General features: G+C 44.9%; 1 long non-coding RNA gene across 1 annotated transcript; it reads left to right on the top strand.

The window, feature by feature from the left end:
- The first annotated feature begins 7,369 nt into the window (after positions 1–7,369).
- LOC108585363 lies at positions 7,370–23,600 on the top strand. The gene is made up of 4 exons (XR_001901556.3): positions 7,370–7,626; positions 12,046–12,136; positions 22,418–22,456; positions 23,514–23,600. It is a non-coding gene; the product is annotated as an uncharacterized LOC108585363 (long non-coding RNA).
- Positions 23,601–24,471: the final 871 nt, after the last annotated feature.

Genomic DNA, 24,471 nt, shown 5'->3' with positions numbered 1-24,471 from the left:
TATGTAGGAACTGCAGTGGAGAAGCAGCCCAAGACGCCTGCAGAAGAGCAGGGAGACTGCACAGGCATTAAAGAGCGCATGTTAGCACTGAGACCTGACTTTCACTTTCAAAAAGGATTTTTGCAGCAGCTCCAGCACCCCTATTCTTGGGTGGAAAATCAGAAGGAAAAGGAGCATGATGTTTCTCATCGGCAGTATTAGCCAATGCCTAGTGGAGTGTTCAAGGTCAACAAAAGCACCAAAAAAAACTACTATAATCCAAGAAGTCCACAGGAGCCCTGAACACCCGCTTGGTTCTTGTGAAAGGTTGTTGAGTGCTCAGTGATAGGCAGGGTCACAGCAAACATTGCTTTTCCTCAGCCGGCTTTGTTCCAGGTGGGTCTGAAAGGTACACAATACTGCCCGAGCTCAGAGGCCGGCAGAACTCACAGAACAGGTGGAATTATATACCAGAAAGAGACTTGAGAGTGTTTATTCGCTTGCCAGATTTATTTATCAGGTATGGGATTGAAAGGATTTCCCCACAGGATAAGTAGAGATTAGCGTGCGGAGAAAATGCTTTTTCAACAAACGCTTACGCTAATCAGGCCTTGGTTTTCGTATCCAAGCACAACAGTGTTTGCTGCCCTTCCCAGGCATTGCTGGTAAGAACAAACATACACAGTGACAAACAAAGCAAGCTGAAATGCGGACACCTGTCTGTCACTCTGAAGAGCAGCTGTCACTTTTTAAAAGCCCACAAACATATTTTAATAATATGTTAGACACGTTATATTAGTTCCTTTACGATAAAGCCAGTCTAGGTCTACCTGAGCCTCAAACATTTGAATGAGAAGGGAAAATTTCTCTCATTCAGTACTTTGTCTACCTGGAGCCAATGATCAGATCGAATGATTTCCAGAAACTTCTCAAGCCCACGCTGGGTCTAAGGAATGCGTTCATTAAGAATCGATCACATCGAAGCTTAAAAATGCAGCTGAATGTTCATGGGTCTCCTGAAGGGCAAGTTGAGAATGAGGACAAGGCCACTCCAGCAAGCTTCTTATATAACTGCCCTCTTTCGCTATGTCTATAGAGAGGCCAAAGCATCCAGATGAAAAGCGAAAAAGTCATCCCTCATCTGGTCTGGCTGATGCCGAACATCTGGATGTTATATAATAAGCCATTGGGGTCGTTTTTCTTGCTCTCTTTTAAAAGTAGGCCTAACAATTAAATCTGGATTTTAAACTCTAAATTTCATCTATTTTTCATAAGCTCTTTGAGCGGGCTGGTCTTGATTATTCTCCTCCATTAAAAACTGTACAGGAATGCTCAGAGAGGAAACTGCTCAAATGGAGCTAACAGCCACAAAGGTAATCTCTGACCCTTCCTCCGAGTCTTCAGATTTCCATTCATCATGAGTAAAGGGCCTTACCACAGCGAGGAAAATACCGACATGCGAAATGTTCATAGGCATCAGTGACCTCACTTTGAAAAACACTCACTTCTGCACAGTGGCTCAGTTTTACACAAAAGTGAATCGTACCAACAACTCAAGCAATTCCTTTCTGTTTAGTTCCTTACAATTTTTCAAAGCTCCTTGAAACAGGACAATGGACTAGAAAGTGCTCTCGGGCCACAGCTGACCGTAAAGTCGCCAAGTTCTTGGTCAAACACAATGCATACTCGTGAGGAGTGAGCCTCATGGCCCTCTCCGTACCATGCATTTTTCTCATTGAACCCCACTCCAGGACCCACGGCAGCCTCCTTTAATTCATCAGGAGCTGGTATGCCTTTCTCTGCTCACAGGAGTCTATTTTTACTTCCCTTGCTACTTTCTTTTGCACCTCTTGGTTACTCCTATAGATAGCTAACTTCCAGCCATCCACTCCCTGTTAAAGAAACAAGCACCGAAGCAAAAACAATGAAACACCACGTTTCAGGCACTGTAGTGGCAGCATTTTCTCTTAAAGGAAGGTAGTATCTCTACATTATTGTGGGAAAACTGGGGCTTAAGAAGATTAAGTAACTTGCCTTCCACGTGGCTGAGTTGGGATTTGAATTCGGATCTGTCGTCAGAAATGGAGGTGTCAAACAGCAGATAGGCGCTTGGCTTTCGAAGTCAACAACACGTGGGTGCGAACTTGAGCTCTTGTGCTTAACTGTGGAACTGAGCAAATTGTTAAACTTCTCTAAACCTCACTTTCCCCATCTGTGAAATGGAGATAATGACAATAGTGTCTCCACTGGGTTTTGTGATCATAGGATTGTAGAGTACTTGATTTAGTGACGACTGGCATGCTAGCTTTCATCATTATTATTATTATCTACTAGATTTCCTATGTTTCATTCTGTGACACAACTTCAACAAGAACACTCTTGTCTTTTCCTATTAGGTTTTTAAACATATGCCCTAGTTATTCTACATTCAGCTGCAACTAACAAAAACCCAGTGAAGAATTGCTTAAACCATCAGGATATTTATTGTTTACTCTACAAACAGTTGGAAAGTAGATGGTCCAAAGGTAGATTTGGGAACTGAATGATGCCATCAAGGAATCAGGCTCATGTATTATCCCTCATGATTACTAGATGGCTGCCACAGCTCCAGACAGCACATCCTCATATGACAGAATGGAAGAGAGGAGACAAAAAGAACATTCTCATATTCCTCTGTCTTATCAGGGAAGGCAATATTTCTCAGATGCTTCCATCAGAATTTACCTTACCTTTCCTTGGTCCAAAGTGGTTATATGACTACCCCTAATCTTAGCAAAGGAGAATGGATTGCCATTGTTGCCTTAGACCAAGGGTCTTCAAACTTTTTGCTCAAAGGACCAGATAGCAAAGAATTTAGGAGGCCATACAGTCTCTCTCACTACCACCTAACCCTGCTGCTATAGCACAAAAGTAGCCACAGGCACTAAGGAAGCAAATGAACACGTCTGGGTTCCAATAAAACTTTATTTACCAAAAGAGTTAGCCGCTGGGTTTGGCCAATCCTTGCCTTAGGTCAGTCACCATGTCACTGAGTACTTGGCTGTCCTAACTAAAATTGGATTCTATTAGCAAAGAAGAAAGAGGAATGGCTAGGTATAGAGCCTGCCACAGGGACGGTGGCTCCAAAACACTCCTGAGAGAGTTGAGATGTGACACTGTGAGAACCAGATACTGATGGAGGACTGTCAGGAAGCCAGGGGCTACATGTGGACAGACAGACAAAAGGAACATGCTATCCAGTGTTTCCCAGCGTCCACACCAGTGGTTCAAACTGCCTTGGAAGAGCCCGAGGATTCCTCAGAGGTGCCTGGCATGTGCATATAGGGAACCACATCAACGAAGTCATACCTGGGTCCCTCCCCCATGATTTTAACCAGAGCCCTTTTGCTTTTATCTGCTTTACAAATTGTGTTCTTATATATGGTTTAGGGAATTTTGAGGCAGGGAAGAGGGAGCAGGGGAAAATCTTAATGATAATAAAAATTGAAACCACTATCATAGAGGATAAGCATCTAATCTGCCATAAAACATCCCTTTCTAATCTATCTCCCATGATCCCACTAAGTAACCTCTGTCCCCGTGAGATGCTCTAGCCAAGTAGGCCGAATGTTTCTCATGTTACTCCAGCATTGCACCTTCTCTCCAGCCTTGGACCTCAGCTCATCTGCATGGCTGGAAACCCTCTTCATTCTGCTTGGATAGAAACTTTCCCCAAATTTTGTCAGTCTAATGAAAACCATACTTATTTTGTACTTATTATGTACAAGTCCCCAAGTTGTAAAAAGGAATGAGAAACATAAAAAGATACAATCCAGGCCACGCACTTTGGGAGGCTGAGGCAGGAGGATTGCTTGAGCCCAGGAGTTTAAGAGCAGCCCGGGTGACATCGCAAGATCTCATCTCTACAAAGAAATACAAAAATTAGCCAGCTGTGGTGGTGTGTGCCTGTAGTCCAGCTCCTGGGGAGGCTAAGGCAAGAGAATTACTTGAGCCAAGGAGGTCGAGGCTGCAGTGAGCTGTAATCCCACCACTGCACTCCAGCCTGGGTGACAGAGCGAAATCCTGTCTCAAAAACAAAAAAGAAAAGAAAAGAAAAAGAAGATAGTCTCCTTCCTCACAATTTCATAATCTAGTTGCACAGAAAGAACATAAATAAATGAAAGCTGAGTACAATGATGAGCATGATTAGAAAAATTGATTAAAAAAAGGAACAGATACTTGCAAATGAGTTTTACCCTGCATAGATCCTTTGGAATACATGCTTTCCAGTAAGGCTGCCAAGACATACTTTTGGGGGGACTTTTTTGGGAATTACACTTAGTTCCATCTTTTAAACCATAGAAGAAAAGCAGTCTCATTCAGTTAGAGTGCACCCTATTTCATTGTACCAAAAATGGTTTCTCAAAGCTTGACTGCTGGCTTTTTCACTGGACTCCAAGTGGTGTCTGGATGGCTCCAAACATCCTAACCACTATCAAAAGAGCAGTTCCAGGATCGAACGTATTTAACAGATGTACTGCAGGTTCTGAACATGATTCCATAAAAGAAGCCCCCACTGTCTACGGTGACGGCCACTCTGCAGCCACAACGGCACCCCTGGAAGCACAGGACAGTAGGGGAGGCTCCTTCAGCTGACACAGCCAAGGAAGCTTCTGAGCTGGGGAGGTTGCAGTTAGGGCTTGAAGTCAGGCGAGGTTTGGTTAAGAATGGAAATAAGGATTCAGCGATGGGGAAACATTTTAGTTCCACAACTAGACACTGAAGTCTGGATTCAAATCCCAGTTTTGCCATTTACTAGCTGTGGACCTTGACAAATTTCTTAACCTCTCTGGCCTTCAGCCTCCTCAATTATGCAGTGGGAATTGTAAGAGTTGGTGAAGTACACAAACCTAATTAATAAGTTAATAAATGTAAGACACTAAATGTGGTGTCAATGTTTGCTGTTATCCATATTTTTATGTTATCCCCATGGCAGAATGAAATCTCATTGACCAGCTTTCCTGGTTAATCTCATAAACTGTCTCATTTTTCAACTATCACAAAATAGAGTCCAATCAAACTGAGAAATGTGACCATCTCATTCAAATCAGTACTTCTCTCCTCCCTCCAACACCTGGAGGCTGGCTTAAGTCTGGAAGCATGTGGCTGGGAGGGGGACCCAGTCAGTGTTTGTTCCTGCTTCCTGGATCCTCCACCTTCTCCAATCACTGAGCGATTCTGGAGGCTGGAAAGTCCAAGGTCAAGGTGCTGGCAGATTCAGTGTCTGGGGAGGGCCTGTTCTTCACAGATGGTACCTTCCACGGGTACTCTCATGGTGGAAGAGGCAAGGCAGTTTCCTTCTTTCTCTTTTATAAAAGCACTGATCTCATTTATGAGGGCTCCACCTTCATGACTTAATCACTTTCCAGAAGTCCCACCTCTTAATACTGTCATATTGGGTATGAGGGTTCACAATCAAATTCGGGGGGGGGGACATCAACATTCAGACCATAGCAGTTTCTCAGGTTCCAAAGAACAAAGCTCTTCAAGGATGGATTCAGTTGCATCTAGGGGTTAGTGCCCTTGGGAGTGGCAGATGTGTACACGCTGGCTCTTCTGTGGATGCTTTTGTGAGTTTTCTCAATCCTCTTCCTCTATTGCTGCCAGTTCATGAGCTGCAGCTCCGGAACATGGGCAGCCCCTGTTAGCTGGCACTCACTCGTCACCTTCAGGTCCTGGCATGTGCTGCTCACCTCGCCCCGGTGGGGGGACGTGGATCCACCCTACCCCTAGGGAGACTTGGTGCATGTATGACTCACTGACTCTTGGAAGAAGAGGTAGCTTCAAATACCGCCTTCTCTCGCCACTGCAAACAGCCGTCTGCTTTGCAGGTCACATCAGTCCTTACGCCTCCCAAACTCCACGAGACACTTAAAGCTCTCCAGGGAGTTCTCTGGAACCCAGGTCATTTATCTTGAGGTAGGTGAAGAAGCACAGCATATAGACACCCCTCTAAAAAGAAAGACTCACTGCTAGCCTCTCCTGCATCCTTAGCCTCCTATTGTATCGCCCCAAGGCGAGGCTGGTGTCAGTCCCTTAATACCCCACAGAAGGTCCATACCTCACTTGAGAACGGAGGTGGGAGTTGTTTGACACATATATTGTTCTGTGTCAGGGTCTCAGCAGAAATTCTAGCAGTCACGAACACAGAGTCCCTTTTAGTGTCCTGTCAGGGGCTGGAGAAGACTAGGGGCATCTTTGGAAGTTACCTAGAGGGTAGCCCAGTGTGAAAGGCCTGACTACCAGGGAATGGAATCCGGGCTTCGTGGTGTAGACAATGGGCTGGCAAGGTGTGTTTCTCTTTCCTTTCCACATGTAGGTAAGTGCAGCCCCGGTTCCTGGACTTGCCTTCACATCCACGGACCTGCCCTTTCCCAGGGTCAGCTGGGTTCAAAGGGCTCTCAGAATGTTTTCTTTAAAGGAAAAAGAGAGAGTGGCAAACGCGTGCCTAGGTGGGAGCAGGAAATAGAAGGAGGCGGTTTAGACAGTAGTAAAGGGACATCAGACCAGCTACAAGCCAACAAGGAAAAAAAGTGACGTAAGGAAAAAAATCCCAGGGAGCAGAGAGAAAAGTAGACTCTCCAATGCCTCGCAGTAAATGAGGACGCCTGGCGCCTGCGGCGAGGTCAACTGAGGTCAGACGAGCTTATCGCTCCTGTCCCGGGAATTAAGGGCATCCTGGGGACAGCTGCAGAGCAGGAGGCTCCCCGTGCCCTCCTCTTCCTAAGCAAGTCAGGATCCCAGGAGGCGCGTGCGGGGAGGCCCCTCCGAAGGGCTGCTGGCTTGTTTTGCACCAGCGCAAAGAGAGGCTGTAGGTTGCTTCTGCAGTGAGGCAAGCTCAACCGGACGCCCAGAAGAGAGACGAGGCGCCGCTGTCGGGGTGTCTGCCTGCCTCTTTAGGATCAATTATTAGCGTACAGATCCTAAAACAAAACAACAAAACAAAAACATCGACTTGCATTAATGACAGGCCCCAACTTCGGGACGCCAGGAGACCCCAGCGGGGCTGTGAAGTGCAAATCGCCCCGAGGCAACCCGCGAACGGGAGGGCTGTCACCAGCCCGCCCGGAGAGTGCGACGCCCGGGTCCGTTCCGGAGCAGGGAAACTTTCGCGGGAGGCTGCGCTGGCACCGGCCGCCTGGCGCGGCTCGCGCGGACCCGGGCGAGGGGACACGCAGCGCGGCACTGCCACCTTGTGGGCATCAGCGGCAGCGGCGCGACGGGGCGAAGCCGGCGAGGCGAGCGACCCGCGGCTCGGAGCCCGACGCCGGCCAGCGCACGCCCGCAGGAACGCGCCGACCGAGCGGGAGCCCGCGGGGGCGGGGCTCGCGGCGCCGGTCACGTGGGTTAGCAACAGGCAGCAGCCAATGAGAACGCGAGTCAGGTGGTGCGTGCGCCCGCCGCGCGCGGGAGGTGAGGGGCCCGGGAGGAGGCGTGGGCGCGCCACGGGCTCGGTGGGGCCGCGGGTAGGGAAGTCCAAAAGGGTTGCTCTTCCCTGTCGGGAGCCGCCTGCCGCAGGCGTGATGAACGAGAGTTGTAAAATGGGACTGTCCCATTCCCACGCTCCACGGCTGTGACCCCTGTACGGGGCAGTGGGCGGCGGCGCGGGTAGGAAGCAGGCGGGAGCGACGCCGGGAGCCCGGTTTGTCCCTACTCCAGCCACTTGTTGCTTTGCCAAATCCTTGGGCCTTAGACTGCCATTTGGATCCACATAGGGGAATTAAAACAAAAAGATAATGAGGCTCCTGGCCGTGGTGGGGTGCGCATTGGCCCTCTTGCCCTGCATGTAGCAGGTGGAGGAGACAGGCTCCATCCTTAGAGCTTCCCAGAGCCCAAGGCTGGCACGAAGACACCAAAGCAGAGGACAGCCAGGAATTGGGTCAGAAAGGAAAAGCTTCTTTGGTTTTAATTATTTTAAATAGAAAAACCACATCCAAAAGTACCAATAATGACTTTTACAGTAATCCCACCATGTTGACATAAAGCAGCCCACCCCTGAACGCACAGAAGACTGTAGCACAACCTGTGAGAGGCGTTTTGAAGGACTGGGGCAAAATCAGAACTGACAGGGAGGCGTGGTTTCCATCAGGGTCTTACTCTTCTGGCTTCCTAGTTTAAGCAGATTTCACCCTGTTAATAGGGTCCGTGGATCGGTCTCTCTTTCTCTCTCTCTAGCTCTCTCTCTCTATTTCCATCTCGTGTTTCATTCCTCTGAAACAAATCCAGAGAGCAGATGGCCTCAGAAGGGTATCTAATCCATGCCCGACCTCAAGGCACTTCCTATAAGCTGTGATACCGTGGTAAGGTGTTATTATAGAGACAAAAATATCTCAGACTGCGTGATCTAGCCATCCTATTCTTAAAGTTCCCTAGGGAAAGATGTTGTACAATATTCTTTGATAACCTACTACAAATGCTAACCATTTTAAGTACAATATAAGAACGTTCTGATCCTAGGTTTTATTTGTTTCTATTTAAACTCATTCAGGGTCAGGCTACCCCAGAGGGCAGTTGAACACCTGTCCGGTGGCTTATGGGAATGGCTTGCACGATATGCACTTCCCTCCATCAGAATCAGTGTGTCTGCTGACACTGGGGACCATGCCTGACACACAGGTACAATTGGGCTCTGCCAGGCAGCTCAGAGAAAGTGATCCACTCTGAGTTAGACTCTGCCAGCTGAGTAACTTGCTTCCTTTTTTTTTTTTTCTGAAAGGGAGTTTCGCTCTTTTTGCCCAGGTTGGAGTGCAATGGTGCAATCTTGGCTCACTGCAACCTCTGCCTCCCAGGTTCAAGCGATTCCCCTGCCTCAGCCTCCCGAGTAGCTGGGATTACAGGTGCCCACCAGCACACCCAGCTAATTTTGTATTTTTAGTAGAGACGGAGTTTCACCATGTTAGCCAGGCTGGTCTTGAACTCCTGACCTCCAGTAATCCACCTACCTCAGCCTCCCAAAGTGCTGGGATTACAGGCATGAGCCACCACACCCAGCCACTTGCTTCTTTTAGAGAGCAGGCTTTGTGCACCTACCAGTGTTGAAATACACTACCATACTTAATGGTTATGCTTCTACAAATTTGATATATATTTGATTTTTAAATGTACCATACTCTTGAGTTCCTGACCAGTACACTGTTTGAAGGATGTCATGAGGACGTGCATTTAAAAGTCTGAATCCACAAATATGTATTGTGCTCTAAGTGCCAGGCCTGGGCTTAGATACTGGGGATACAGCATTGCCGGAGGAAATTTGCAGAATGAAATGGAACCTTGAAGAAAGCAAATGAAAATAAATCACCCTGTTTCCATAGTCACCTCCCCCACACTATTGACTATTCTCTCTTAATCGGCTCCCTCAAACTCCTGCCTCTAGGATCTTCATTCTCTCTGACTTCTTTGATCATGAAGCAGTAAGATCACCATATGTTGGATATTGTTAAATAACATATGTTGGGAAAAGTCATGCACTAGGAATGGAAAATACCGTACAGCTAGCTTCAGCCCTGGCTCTGCCACTTGACAGAATCCATAACTTTCTACAAAACTTTAAGATCTGAATTTTGGTATCTTAGTTTCCTGATCCCTAGAATGGAATAAAGAGTCTTATTCCAGGCCTCAGTTTTCTCATCTGTAAATTGAGGGGTTTGACCTAGATTTACAGCTTGCAAATTTTCCTTAGAAGTGGATTCCCCATTTATAACCAAATCCAACATAAAACCCCAACATGTAAAACAGATAGAGACAGACTTGCTTTAATGGCCCTGAGGGAGAAGGCTCTGAGTCCTATATACTCTCTTCTACCTTTTAAAGGCCTTGAGGCATCTGTGCAGAACCCTGGGGTTTCACTGAACACAGTTTGAAACTCACTGTGCTAGGGACTGTTTTAAAGTACCTTCCATTCCTAAAATTCTATAAATCAAAATCTCCTAACATTGTATATTTCTATGATGAGATTTAACCCGTTTTCTTTCCTCATTTATTTAATTATGTTATAGGAGACAGTCACAAGCTAAAACAAAAATATCTTTCATTACTCCCTCCCTATTTGTAAAGCCAATCTCTCTGCTACGGCGGGGGCGGGGGAAGATTTTGATGGAACACATATGGCGTAATGAGAAAAACACCACGATGGGGATGAGAAGGCATTAGTTCTAACCCTGGTCCTGCTTTTAACTGGTTCTATAACCAGTTAGTTTGATCAAGGAATCTTATTAACCTATCTAAATCCAGAAAATTAAGAGGTTGGGTGACTTAGTAATCACAGTCATGCACATGAACATTGCGGGAGCCTGTGCCCTCATGGGTTTCCTTAAATAACTCAATTCCTACTCAACCTACAGGCTGACTTGCTTTATCACCCTTTCTTCAATATATATATCCTCACTCCAGAGGGAGTGAAGGGTGAGAAGACAAATTAGGTTGTAAGTGACACCACCAGGACATCAAAATAGAAATATCAACTCAGTCATTGTTGTGTTTGCACAGATGGTTCAAGCCCACAGCACGCCTTGACCCCAGCTCCCCAAGCAGGAGGCACATCTCCTTTAAGACAGGGTTCATGCAGTATACACGTTCATAAGGGCAAACTATGAAATCTTAAAAACCCCAGAATTTGGAGAATGTTTAAAGGAAACCGTCTGGGTTAAGGACCCAGGACCTGGGGTTGAACCAAACGGAGTGACCCCACAAAGGACAAACAGTATGATTCATTGCCTCCGAGTAAACACATCCTGGGAAAAGGCAACTTTAGGGGTGGATGCAAGAACAACAGCTCTGGTCATGGCTGTGACTTGGTTATAAGTTAACTTTATGGGTCACTGAGTGTCTGGAAACAGACTATAAAAAGAAGAAAGGATGGCCCAAGCAGCTTTGTGTTGGAAATGGCTGTGACCAGTTGCTTCTGGAAGGGAGATGTATTGACTGCAATAAAACTTGATAGGCTCAGCACTTGTCTGTTAAGGCTAGGATCGGAAGTCAACTTTGAACCTGAGTAATTGGTATAAATTTGTGTTTAAGGGCAGGACAGAAGGGATTTTACTCCAAGTGGTAAACAATATGGTGTCCAACTGCTGCATATGATCTGCCTTCTCTCTGACCTCTAATCCCAGGAGACTATCTGCACCATCCGGGGTAATCCTAGTATCCAAGCAAGTGGATACACTTTCACTTTCACCATACTGGCTTTTTTTTTCCCCTTAAATTTTGCTGTTCTTGGGAATAGCAGAACATTTAAGGTAAAAGTAAATTAACACATCATAGATACTTGCTATTCTTAACTATGTCTGTTCTCGAGAAAACAAATTGTATACAATGTTAACTTCTAGCCAATCATCATCTCTAACTTTAGTGTCATTTGGTTAGCCGACAATTATTTATTAAGCACACACTTGCACATATCCAGTGTTACAGAGTCCAAAGTTGTAGGCAATAAATATAAAACAAGATGATGCCAGAAATGCTTCAAAAAATACACATCATGTTTTATACTTAATTATTTTTCAAGCTTGGTGGTGGGAAGTGGCGCAGGGGGGTGCATTGTAAGTTACACTCAGAGTATGATGTAGAAAAGCCTTGAGCTGAGTTTCAGAGGCCAAGAAGCTCATTTTAAATATCATTATCTATAGCTGTGTGGCAGCTGAACAGAACACCACATTTCTGAGGCTCAGTTTTTTCATGTGAAAAACAAAGGAGGTCGAACTGGGTCATAGTCCATATCACAAAGCTTAACAATGACAGTAGCCAATATTTTTTGAGACAAGCACTTTGCTTTATCAGTTATTCCTCATAAGAACCCTATGATATATGCATTACTATTTCCCCCATTTTTCAGATAAGGAAACTGGGTTTTGAAACTTAACCAAGGTCACACAGTGAGTAAGTGGCAAATCTGACATTGAAGCTAGTCTTTCCCAGCTCCCAAGTTGCGCCCAACTGTTTCACAATACTGAACTGCCTCAGACTTTATCTAGGAAGAAGATAAGATTTTTTTTTTTTTACTTATTCAGATTTTCACCTTGACTCCCTTAGAGCTGCAAATAGAAGTCATCCCTCTATTGGCTAGCACGATGTGATCTTCAGAGACTCTCTTAAACGTGGATGGATGCTGCAGGAAAACAAGGTAGAAACGGCTACTTGGGGAGAAAGGAGGTAGCTTCAGGAAACATTGTGCCCACTCCTATGAGGATTGAGTAGGAGACTAGACTTTTGCCTAGGGAGTGTGCCCCAGAATTCTACATCTACAAGGAAATGGGCACCCAGAAATGACAGGTAGGAGGGAAAAGGGGAAACCAATGATGCCTGGCGAAGACCTTTCTGTCACTTCTTCTCACAGACCCCTTAGACCAAGCCTGGCTTCTGAATTTCCCATAGCTGTTCAATCAACACAGGGCCAGGTATGTACCTGAGTATAGCTACGAAATAGCAGCTGAACCCTGCTTAGGAAGCTGGGGTGTCCAGAACAGTGGATGACATGGCCCGATTTCATTTCTGGTCCCCCACACCTGAGGTCACTGCTGCTGCATGGATGCCTGCAGAGTGCTCACGAGCTCCAACAGACAAAACACTACGTAGGGCTTACGTGCTGAGTGATCAAAGACTTGGAGCCTCTGGAATGAAAGGATCCCATTAATGCAGATAGGATCTAAAGATAGTATCTGCATAGATACTCTGTAGTCCATAGTCCTAAAGGAATGTTTTGGCTTCCACAAAAAAATAGCACTTTATACTGAGAGGGACAATGTGGAGCCAAAGACAGATTACACAGAGTCCCTGCTCTTGGAAAAACTCACTATCTCTTGGGGTATACCAGGGCACCCCTTTGGGACTGCTTGGGTTAGTCTAGTTATCCCAAGATAAGAAAAAAAGTACACGAGAGATATATATGAGTGTTTTATAAAAATTCACAAGTTATTGACATGTACTTGAGGGATTAAATAGAAAATAATCAGTTGAGGAATGACAACTTCAAGAAATTTCGCATTTTGTCTTGAAAATACTGGAGATGTTGGCTGGGCATGGTGGCTCACGCCTCTAATCCCAGCACTTTGGGAGGCCAAGGCGGATGAATCACCTGAGGTCAGGAGTTTGAGACCAGCCTGGCCAACATGGTGAAACCCCATCTCTATGAAAAACACAAAAATTAGCTGGGCATGGTGGCACGCGCCTGTAGTCCCAGCTGCTAGGAAGGCTGAGGTGGGAGGAATGCTTGAACCGGGGAGGCGGAGGTTGCCACTGCACTTCAGCCTGGGTGACACAGACTATGTCTCAAAAAAAAGAAAGGAAAAGAAAATACTGGAGCTGTCAGGAACAATAAAAATAATCTTACCCGTTATCAAGAAAAAGGAAGTGATTATGCATATTCTCAAAAATAACAGTCAGAAGAGTTAATTCTCCATGTCTGCTCTATATTAGATCAATCTTGAATCTGTATTTCATATGTAAATTACACTTCCTCCAATACATTCAATTTTACAGATGTAGACGTACTCCTCTTCCAATCTATTTTTAATTGCTTGAAAACTGCCCCACATTTTGCTGACCACACATAGATACTATGAACCCCTTTGTCAGCTCCCTGAGGTTATCATCACCATTTGGGGACTCCCGCTTGAGGAAGGAGTGACTGCTCCAGTGGAAAGAGGTCTGACTTAGACACTCTAAGACCAAGAATTGAGTCTAGCTCTGCCTCTAACTAGATGTGAACTTACAGACAAATTACATGGCCTTTCTAGTTCTGCATACAGTAAAGGAGCAAAATTAGATTTCTTTTAGCTCTAAAATTCTGTCCTTGGCTAACTCTGCTGAGCAAAATCAAGGGTTCCTTCTGCATGAAAATACTGGGCCTACTGGGAGGAATGGTAAAAGGACTCTGGGGACTGGAGATGGAGCCAGAGACTCTGGAATGAAGCACACAAACTAATGCCAGGGACAAGGACTACCCCCCAGTTCCCAGGAAACTCCCTGGATGGATTTCAGACAGAAGGCGACATTCTGGTTTTATCCTGGAGCACACATTGGGGACTGAGACCGTTGGACACTTCGGGGTGAGACATTGGATAGACCTGTTTGTTGTCCTCTGAGTCAGCCAAGGATACTTTCATCCAGAGAGAGGACAGTTGTTTTTTTCTTATTTGTTCATTTTTTAATTCAGGAAGAGTGAGACTACCCTTTGAAGAGCTCAATAAAGAAAGATACAAATGGTGAAAAAATACCCATCTCCCATCCCAGTGGCAGTAGAAGCTACTTGCTGGATTCTTGCACTCCCATTGGCTGTGATAGAAGCAGAGTCAACATGTGCGCCAACAGCAATGTCTGATCCCTTGGAAGGTCTGTGTTGAGAAGTAAGGTAGTAGCAGCAACAGAAGCACTGCAACCAAAGAGATGGACCCAAGAAAATTTTCACAGTTTCAAAGGCAACATAGAAGTCCTCAAATCCCAGCTACAGCAAGAGAGGAGATTTGGAGGAGAGGAAAGAGGGATGCCAGTGACTTGGTGCATGGATGATTCACGCCAATGCTTGTTCTCATTCCCCCTATAATTACTATTTGTGATTCACCTTCCCTGGGTTCCTGGGGCCTGGTAAAGAAGGGTTTTTTGCTAAAGCCAGCATATCCTCCAGCCACCCACTGGCAGGGCTTTGTCATCCACTGTTGCACTTCCAGCCTGATATTGACATCTCTTCTACCTTCTAGGACTTGCCTCTGATTTGAACATCCAAGGGAGAAAATTTTTTCTTCCAATTTGAACATGGGCGTCAAGGTGGCTAGAGCCAATTTTGTTCCCATCACTTGAAGAAAATACCAGGACTTGTAGCCTTTCTATGCCTATATGACAGATCCATGTACTCAGCAGCTGAAGTGTACCAGGAAATGAGGAATCACTTAAATTCACCCAAAAAAGCACTATGTGCTACTTCTAGCAGCCTCTCTCTTCTTGCAGCTTGCTAGTTACTTTGGTATTACTTCGTGTGTTTGTAATGACAACATTTCACAAGGGGCGAGAATTTCCACTCTCCATTATTTATTTTATACACGTCACCCCCTTTCATTTTCAACACAACCAGGCAACATAGCATTATCTTAGTTTTACAAAAGTGGAAACTAAGGCCCTGGGAGGTAAAGTGCCTTCCTTAAGCAGGAGAGCTGACAACTACAGCAAGTTCTCCTGATTCCAGGGCCTGTGGTCTCCTTCCACCCCACAGTAGGCAAGAAACCAAGTGACCAAGAAGAAGGCTCAGGAGCCGGGCCACAGACAAAGGGATGGCAAGTGCAGGCAGTTTACGGCAGCGTCGGAGAGTGAGGATTTGGTGTGTAATGACTTGCCATGTGGACAGACAGGCTAAAACAAGGACATTCTTTGTATCTGAGCATCCTTTATGTATGAAACATAAACGAGGCAGGTACAGAGCTGTTTCTTAGGAAATCCCATCCTGCCCCTGTGGGCTTTCTTCATCTTCTCATCTTATCCTCATAATGTTCGCTCCTTGGAGTCTTCCTGTCCACCAGCGCCTGCCTCATTCACTCCTGGAGCTAACGGGAGCCCAGAAGGATCCTGACAGGACCATGGGACAAGAAGGAAAAGAGAGAAGGGCAAAGCCACAGCACTCCAGAAGACCCAAGCCCTCTCCCTGTGTGAGGCTCCCACACAGCGCTCAGGCCCTGCTTCTCTTCTCACCACTCAGCCCCCAGTGGTTGCATCTTCATGGGGAAAGATGAAGGAGCCTTGCTAAGTTACATGTTCTTCTCAAGTGCTGGCTTTCTGCATGCCATCCCTGTGAAACAGGAACTTTCTAGAATGTGTCTCATTATCACTAATGGTGAAGTGCTCAGAAAAACGTTCAGAAGGAGGGGGTGCTTTTTTACTGGAGCAGGAGGGCAGGGAACTAGCTGCAAGGCTGTTCACTCCAGGCAAGAGACAAAACCCTGGAAAGAAACCAGAAGCTGGGTGAGTGAGGAATCAGGAGGCTTGCATGAGCTGAAGAGAAGGAAGGACAGTGTGTGCGCATATGCGTGCACGTGCGTCTGTATGTATGTGAATCTCTATGTGTGTCTGTGTATGTCTGCATGTATGTCTATTTATGTGTGTCTTTCTGTGTATGAGTCTGTGTGTATGTGTCTGTGTGTTTCCCTCTGTGTATATGTGTGTGTGTATATCTGTGTGTCTGTGTTTCTATGTGTCTGTCTATGTGTTTCTGCATGTCTGTGTGTCTGCATATCTGTATGTGTGTGTGGATGACTCTGGATGACAGGGGGTGGAGGGGCAGTGGAGCGGCAATGGTAAGGGCTAACGGGAGATGATCAAGGCTGAGAAATGCTCTGAGCTGAAGGTTGGCTTTCAAAAATTTACAAAATGCTTGAAAATTCGAACTGGAATGCTGCTCCTGCCACCTGACTGCATGCCTGACACCCCAGGCCCCACAGCTCGGAGCTCCTCTCAGCAAGGGGCCCCGCAGCACCCCACAGAGATTCTCACTCAGCTGCCTGTTCAGAGGACTCCTCTGGTCTCTGCCAGTTTCCTGTGAGATGATTGCACATCCTGAGACCCCACTGCTTCATCAGCGACATGGGAATAATACTAATACCCACTGCACAGGACTGGAGTGAAAAACGAATGTGTGAACACAGGAGAAAGCACAGTGCCAGACACAGGGGAGGGGATCATATGTTTTGGTTTCTGAACACTGAGTGGGCGACAGCCATGTGGCAAGAGGAGGCAAGCGTGGAGTTGGGGGCCAGACAGACTCTGCATCAAGACCTGGTTCTCACCTTTCTCACTGTTTGGCCTTGCACAAGCCCCTGAACCTCTCTGGACCTCAGTTCCAGCCTTCCTTCCACCACGGCTCCATTATGAACCCCACCTCCAGCTCCAGGACTAATCCACCTGCAAAACCCAGCCCTCTTGCCCAGGGAGATAGGGAGAAGCTGCCAGCCAGACGGGAGAACACAGGTCCAGAATTGAACTCATGATCTCAGCTCGTCTTGCCAATGTGAAGCATGTGACTTCAGTTTGCAGGTCAGAAGAGTGAAGCTGTCCATGCCGACTGGACATGAACAAGGAGGCTGCCATCTTGTGAACAGTCCCCTACGTGGCTGGTAGCCATCTTGCGATAATGTTGGAAGCCAGGCTTGGGGTGATGTTGACTCTGAGGAGGCTAGAGAGGCAGGTGGAGCCAAACCAGGGGATATTGTGGAGCCACTGGATCCAATCCCTCCTGAAACCAGCCCATCTCTGGCCCTTTCAGTTACAGCACACAATTAAAGCCCTGTTGTGCATAAGTTAGTCTGAGCAGGTTTTCTGTTGATTGCAAGGAAGATGCTCCTTACTTACCACCTTACACCTTACACTTTGATACATTGCCAATTTGAGCCAGAGTTTTTGGTGATCGTGTCTGTTTCAAGAAGACTATCCTCAGCTCAACTCAGACCCATCTAAATCATCTCAGAGAAAATTCAAAGCCCCAAGTCCTTCAAGGTACTCAAGTCTCCCTCTCCTGGTTTCTTTGCTGCCCAGGTGCACAAAGTGTGTCCCCAAGTCTAAAGATAGATGTGGATCTGCTATGGTCTGGATGTTTATGTTCTCCCAAAATTCATGGGTTGAAATCCTAACCCCCAAGGTGACGGTATTAGGAGGAAGGGTCTATGGAATTAGGTCATAATGGCAAGACCTTCGTAAATGAGATTAGTGCCCTTAGAAAAGAGGCCTGAGAGACACTCCTCATCCCTTCCACCATGTGAGCACATGGCAAGAAAGTGCCATGTATGAACCATAAAATAGGCCTTCTCCAGATGCTGAATCTGCTAGTACCTTAATCTTTGACTTCTCAGCCTCCAGAACGGTAAGAAATACATTTCTGTTGTTTATAAGCTACTGTATTAGGCCATTCTTGCATTGCTATAGAGAAATCCCTGAGACTAGGTAATCTATAAAGAAAAGAGGTTTAATTGGCTCATGGTTCTGCAGGCTATACGGGAAGCATGGTGCTGGCATCTGTCCAGCTTCTGGGGAGGCCTCAGGAAGCTTTCAATCATGGCAGAAGGCAAAGAGGGAGCCAACATATCACGTGGCCAAAGAAGGAGCAAGAGAGAGAAGGAGAGAGGAACACACTTTTAAATGACCAGATCTTGCAAGAACTCACTCACTATCGTGAGGACAGCACCAAGCCATGAAGGATTTGCCCCTATGACCAATCACCTCCCACCAGGCCCCACCTCCAACATCAGGAATTGCATTTCAACACGAGTTTTAGTGGGGACATATATTCAAACTATATCCACTACCAAGTCTATGGTATTTTGTTACTGCAGCCTGATTGGACTAAAACAGGATCAGAGTCAATTTTCCACTCAGAAACCTCCATAAAACAACAGACATCACTGTGAATAATATGCTCTTTGTCTTCTCTACCACTGTATTCATTAGCTATTGCTGCATAACAAATTACCCCCCAACTTTACCAACTTAAAAGAGATGGTAATGTATTAAAGTACTACCTGAGGGATTTAGGAGCAGCTCCTCTAGGTTGTTTTGGCTCAGGGGCTCTCATGGGGCTGCAGTCACCTCAAGACTCACCTAGCACCAATGGAGTTCCTTGCAAGATCACTCATGTAGTTGCTGACAGAGTTCAGCTCCTTATTGGCTGTCGTCCAGAGTCTTCAGATCCTTGCTACATGAACTTCTCCATAGCCACTCACAGAGAGAGAGAGAGAGATCCCAAGAAGAAGCCAGGCGCTTTTACAACCTAATCTTGAAAGTGCCACACCGCCATTCCTATCATATTCTAATTGGCCACATAAACCAGCCCCAGTACAATGTGGAAGAGAGTTATGTTGTATGAATACTGGGTGTGAATACCAGGAAACAGGGCCATCTTGAAGGCTGGTGGCTACAACCTCCATGGGGCCTTCCTGGCCCTCACTCTCCTAGTCCAGCCATGTCACTGAGTTTTCCTTCTCTCTCCTCTTCACCCAGCTCTTCCCTCAAAGCAGTGAACTCTCTTTCTTAATCCTTGTCATCTGTCCATGTCTACGGAGTCTCACCTGCCCCAAGCAGACGTTCCCAAAGGCAGTTCTCTCTCCAAAAAAATTATTAGTAACTCTTTTAAGAAATGGAATGTTTATATCCTGTTCTACTATCTATATATGTATTTATGTATCTATTTATTCTTTCTTGATAATAAAAGAAAAAACTTTAAATAACTGTAAAGCACTGTCCATTCCTTAAATCCTTCTCCCAACTTTCCCCATGCTCTACCCAAGATCACGGTGCTCTTTTTCTGTGAGAATTATTTATCCTTAGAAGTTCATCCTTGTCGCTGTAATTTCCCATGCATCATTCTGTCCAAGCCATGTGGAAAGACAGCATAGCTCTTAAATAGGCTGGGTCTGGGGAGCAACACCAGAGAGTAGCTCCCCTTCTGTGCCAGGAGATAGAAACATCATGAGCTTCACTCAAACATAAATGGAAGTGGCCGGGCAGAGACAAGTGGTTTTTCTCAGATGCTGCTTTAGAGGAATAAAGTCCTGAGATAGAGGGGAAAAGTAATACAGCAGATCATTGATCCAGGATATTTAAGACCTAATTTTCATGTTTGCATGTATTTAACCAATATCACTGAACATCCATTAGGTACCAGGCACTATTCCATAGCCCAGGCATACAATAGGGAATAAAGACATCCAAAATCCCTACCCTCATGGAGCTTATGTTTTAGTAGGTAGAGCCCAGCAATAAACACATAAATACATATTAGGCCAAGAAGAAAAATAAGGCAACCCAAGTAGAATGTCAAGATGATGCACTATATTAGATCAAGTAGTCAGAGAAGGTCTGATAGCCCATTTTGCTTAACTTTATTTTCAGAATTTAGATCTGTTGACTCCAAAGAGTATAATCATTGAACAAAAGGTCTTTTACCAGGTAAAGAATGGCACATAATATGTGACATAAAGGAGTTAAAAAGAGTATGCCTTAGAAAACTCTTTATATAATATACATATTATATAATATATCATTGGAATCCACCAAAAAAAGTATTAAAAATCATTCTGTAGGGCAGGCTCAGTGGCTCACACCTGTAATTCCAGCACTTTGGGAGGCCAAGGCGGGTGGATCATAAGGTCAGGAGATTGAGACCATCCTGACTAACACAGTGAAACCCCATCTCTACTAAAAATACAAAAAATTAGCCAGACGTGGTGGCGGGCATCTGTAATCCCAGCTACTCGGGAGGCTGAGGCAGGAGAATGGTGTGAACCCAGGAGGTGGAGTTTGCAGTGAGCTGAGATCCTACCACTGCACTCCAGCCTGGATGACACAGCGAGACTCTGTCTCAAAAAAAAAAAAAAAAAAAAAAAGAAAAAGAAAAAAAAAAATCATCCTGTATCCCCTGAATACATCTGGATCTACCTTAAAACAAAAATAATATATTACAAATGAAATGCAAAACATTTAGTGATGGAAACAAATGAATACATGTCACTTAACAATTCTTTTCTGGAAAATTGGGATATTCAGTGCACATCCACTTCCTTAAAGATGACCCAAACAAAAAAAATCATGTTATAATGAAAAATCTATGAAATTGCTCTTCACTGAGAAATCCTTCTTGATTGCACAGGGAGGAATGGCAAATTCACTTATCCTCAGAAGTTGTTAGTGCATTCAGATAGAAAGGGAAGAGGGCACGATGGCTCTTTCACGAAGATCCATCTGTATCATTTTTGGCCCTTACTATGCTTTCTTTCCAAATTTCCTATTCGGCTTTTTTTAAATCTGATAAGTCTATTGCACAGTAGTCAATGACCAATGTCCTATGAATTTGCAAGCCTTTCACAAGATCAAACAGCCTCTAATGGAGTCATGTGTGACCACAACCACTCTACCTGATCACATTGAATTGCCATCAGCCTGCTCACCTGTTGGGACCGTCACCAGGCACCATGTGCCTTAGCAAACTGTTCTTGGAATTGGCATTTAAGAAAACAAATGGATGGAGAGCTTTACATTTCTATTATTTGGAATATTCCTACGTTTGGGCATCTACATTAGGAATTGGCTATAATATCATAGTGTTTTATGATTTACAGAGCTGTCTCCTCTGCTTTCACTCATTTAATCTTACAACAGCCTGGTGAAAAACTGGGAGTTGGAATTGCCAGTCAGTGGCCAAAACCATTTCCTTTTATGCCTGCAGACATCCCTAGATGGCATTTCCCAGCATCCCTTGCACATGGTGGTGGCCATGGGACTGAGTCACTTTCTGGTCCACAGAAACATCCTACAGGAGTTTTCCACACTTCTTCACCTTCCACAGCAAACCCGTGGAGGTGGAGGAGCCACAGATGAAAGGGGCTTCAGTCTCTAAATTACCACAGAGACTGGAGCTACCTACCTGCCAGTTAGGAAGACCCATTGTGAGAAAAGGAAAAAAAGAAAATGTCTATTGCATCACACTGCAGATATGTGGGAGTTTTCTCTTGTAAAAGTTAATGTTACTTAAGAATGCTTATTTCTCCAGTGTTTCCTTATTAACACAACAGTTTCATATACTTTATCTCATGTTGGGAAGCTGGGAATTAGTATTTTCATTACACACCCCCTTCCTTTCAAACTGGACATACTAAGGCTCAAAGATGCTGAATAATGTACCCAAAGTCACACAGCTGGGAAGAGGTGGAATTTGATGTTTTATTTAGGTCTAGTCAGACCCAACCCTGTCGCCTTTCCACTAGATCATGATAATTTCACAAAAGTTTAGTGATTACACTGGTCTTAATGTTCTAGGTGATTTTGTAGGTATTGTGCAGAGGGAAATAATTAACCAGTATGCATTTGCTATTGGTATTCTTCTGGTTCCAAATTTAGGACTTAAATCATGTTCACTCACTTGCTCACCGCCTACAGGGCTCCATAAATAGTTTTATGCCATTGTTCTTTGGTAAGATACCATCTATCTACTGGACTTTACTGTTCTAAAATCTGATACAAACACTTTAACCCTTTACTTCTCCCTCACGTTCACAGCAAAGGCTTGCATTCTTTAAAAAAATCATTGGATAAATATTCACTGTCCTCTAGGTGCAAAGCACTATTTGTGATGCTGTGAGAGATATACAAATAAATAAAACACACAGTATAGTGGTTAAGAAAGTAGACTCGGTTCAACCTTGGAAGGCTGAAAGAAAAATTGGGGGGGGGGGGGGGGGGAAGACAGCATACTCTGGAATAAGTGCCTGAATTTGAATACAGATTCCATTTCTTACTAGCTTTGTGACTTTGGACAAATTATCAATACTTAACTTCTCTGTTCCTATGTTTCTTGCCCTGTGGAATGGGGATAATATTGTTAGCAGTGGCTGCAAATCTATACGAGTCTGCAGCATCTCAATTCTTGCCTCCTCAGAAGAAAGTCTTCAACTGAGGGCCCGAAGGAGAGACTGAGGTAAGTTTTAGAGCAGGAGTGAAAGTTGGTTAAAAAGTTTACAAGAGGAACAAAAGGAAATAAAGTACACTTGGAAGAGGCCCAAGTGGGCAATGAGAGATCAGGTGCATGGTTTGACCTTTGGACTTGCAGTTTTCCATGTTGGCATGCTTCCGGGGTCTTGTGTCCTTCTCTCCTGATTCTTCCCCTGGGGTGGGAAGAATCACAGTGGCCTCTCAGCACTTGGGAGGGGAGCCTGTGCAGTGTGTTTACTGGAGTTGCACGCATGTTTACTTGAAGCACTCTTCTTTTACTAGTCGAACGTACCTAGCAGGTCATATACCAGTTAAGCGCCGCCATTTTGCCTCTTAATGCGCATGCTTGAGCCCACTCGCCGAACTCCTGACGTGTTATCAGGAAGCTGCTGATCCCCGGTTTCAGGTGTTTGTGTTTATTGGGAGACTGCCTTTTCCCTGGTGCTGGCTGCAAACAACTATTATTTTAGAGAGACAGTTAACAACCGCCTGACCATCACCTGGTGGTTGCCTGACATGTTTGGTGGGGGTGGCGGGGAAGCCCTCTCCTGCCCTGCTCATGCCTGACTGGCTACCTCCTGTAACAGTATTAGTGCCTACTCATGATGGTATTTTGAAGATTAAATGAAACAACACATATAAAGCACTTAAAGGGCACTTGGCACCAAGCAAATGCACAAGAACTGTTAACTTACTAGATAAATGAAAGAGATATGCCTAAGCGTTGGCTATGAACAGTTATTGTATCAGTGCCATCCACAAACGCAAATAGTTATGAGCTTCCATTGTCCTCTTACTACCTAAAATGACCAAGATCTTGGTGCAAATTTTTCTTAAACCATAAAAACCTCTTTCCTTCATATATTAGCGAATAGTGCATTTTAAAAATTCTCCCATCTTTTCTGTAATCAGGCACTCAGGAAGGAAACACACACACTCTTTTTTTTCTATGCCAGGCACTACACTAAGCACTTTACATCTGGGTTTTTGGTTTTGTTTTGTTGTGTTTAATCCTCTCAACAATCTCAATTTCTCATTTGCAGATGAAGACCCCTAGACTTCAGAGAAGATGATATCTAAGTGTCACAGCTGGGATTCAAAACCGGATCTGTCCACCTCCGAAGACTGAGCTCATAACCCTCAACACTAATCCCCTCTCTGACCCAGCGCTGTGATTCTAGGCTAGTCTGATTAAAGCCCCAGAATTTCACAACCTTTTAAGAATACAGTCAAAAAAGGAGAGATCATTGTTTCAACTTGCCTCTGAATGGTAGGAAATAATGGGCCCTGATATTAACAAGGCAGTTTCCCTCCTAAGTGCGAAGGACCCTTGAAAAGGGTATCTTAATCATGGGTGTCATATTTTATGATTGTGTCTGTTTGTATTTAGTACACTTGTTATCCTTGATGTTTTCGCCCCGAGGACATCAACTGAACAAAATTGCATACATCTTTGTGGATTACCCTTTCTGCATCCATAAGTTATCTGCCCTTTTAAAATAATTTGCACTAAAACACCGAGTGTTTTTTCTAATGGGAATAGACAGCTAGTGTTTTTTAATGCAAATGACTTCTCCCCACATTCTCCCCAGCCCAAAGCTACATCTGCAGCAGCAGTGGAGGGGCTCCGTGCTTCCAGAAGCAATTTAGGCACAGCAGTTGGGAGCAGCAGTGTGACTTAAAGCCCCCTGCTCCATATTAGGGAAAGCTACACGAGAATTCACAAAGAGATTCCATAAGATGAGCAGAGATGTGTTCAGGGCATTTATTATCATACTCGCTGCTCTTGTTTTTAAGAAACCAGCTTCTCTTCAGGTGGTTTTGTTTGTATGCAAAGATTAAACTGTTAAATAAAATCACAAGCACCATCTATTGTATCACAGACTTTCATTTTCTCCCGGAGGTGAAACATTTTGATTTTTTAAAACTATGACAGTATTTCTGAACTCTATCTACAGTGAAAATCAAAAAGCCCAATTTTAACTTACACCTTATTCCAGC

This window comes from Papio anubis, chromosome 6 (assembly GCF_008728515.1).
Source record: "Papio anubis isolate 15944 chromosome 6, Panubis1.0, whole genome shotgun sequence".
Lineage (NCBI taxonomy): Eukaryota > Metazoa > Chordata > Mammalia > Primates > Cercopithecidae > Papio > Papio anubis.
The sequence above is the reverse complement of the archived record's forward strand: the minus strand, read 5'-3'. Positions and strand labels throughout refer to the sequence as shown.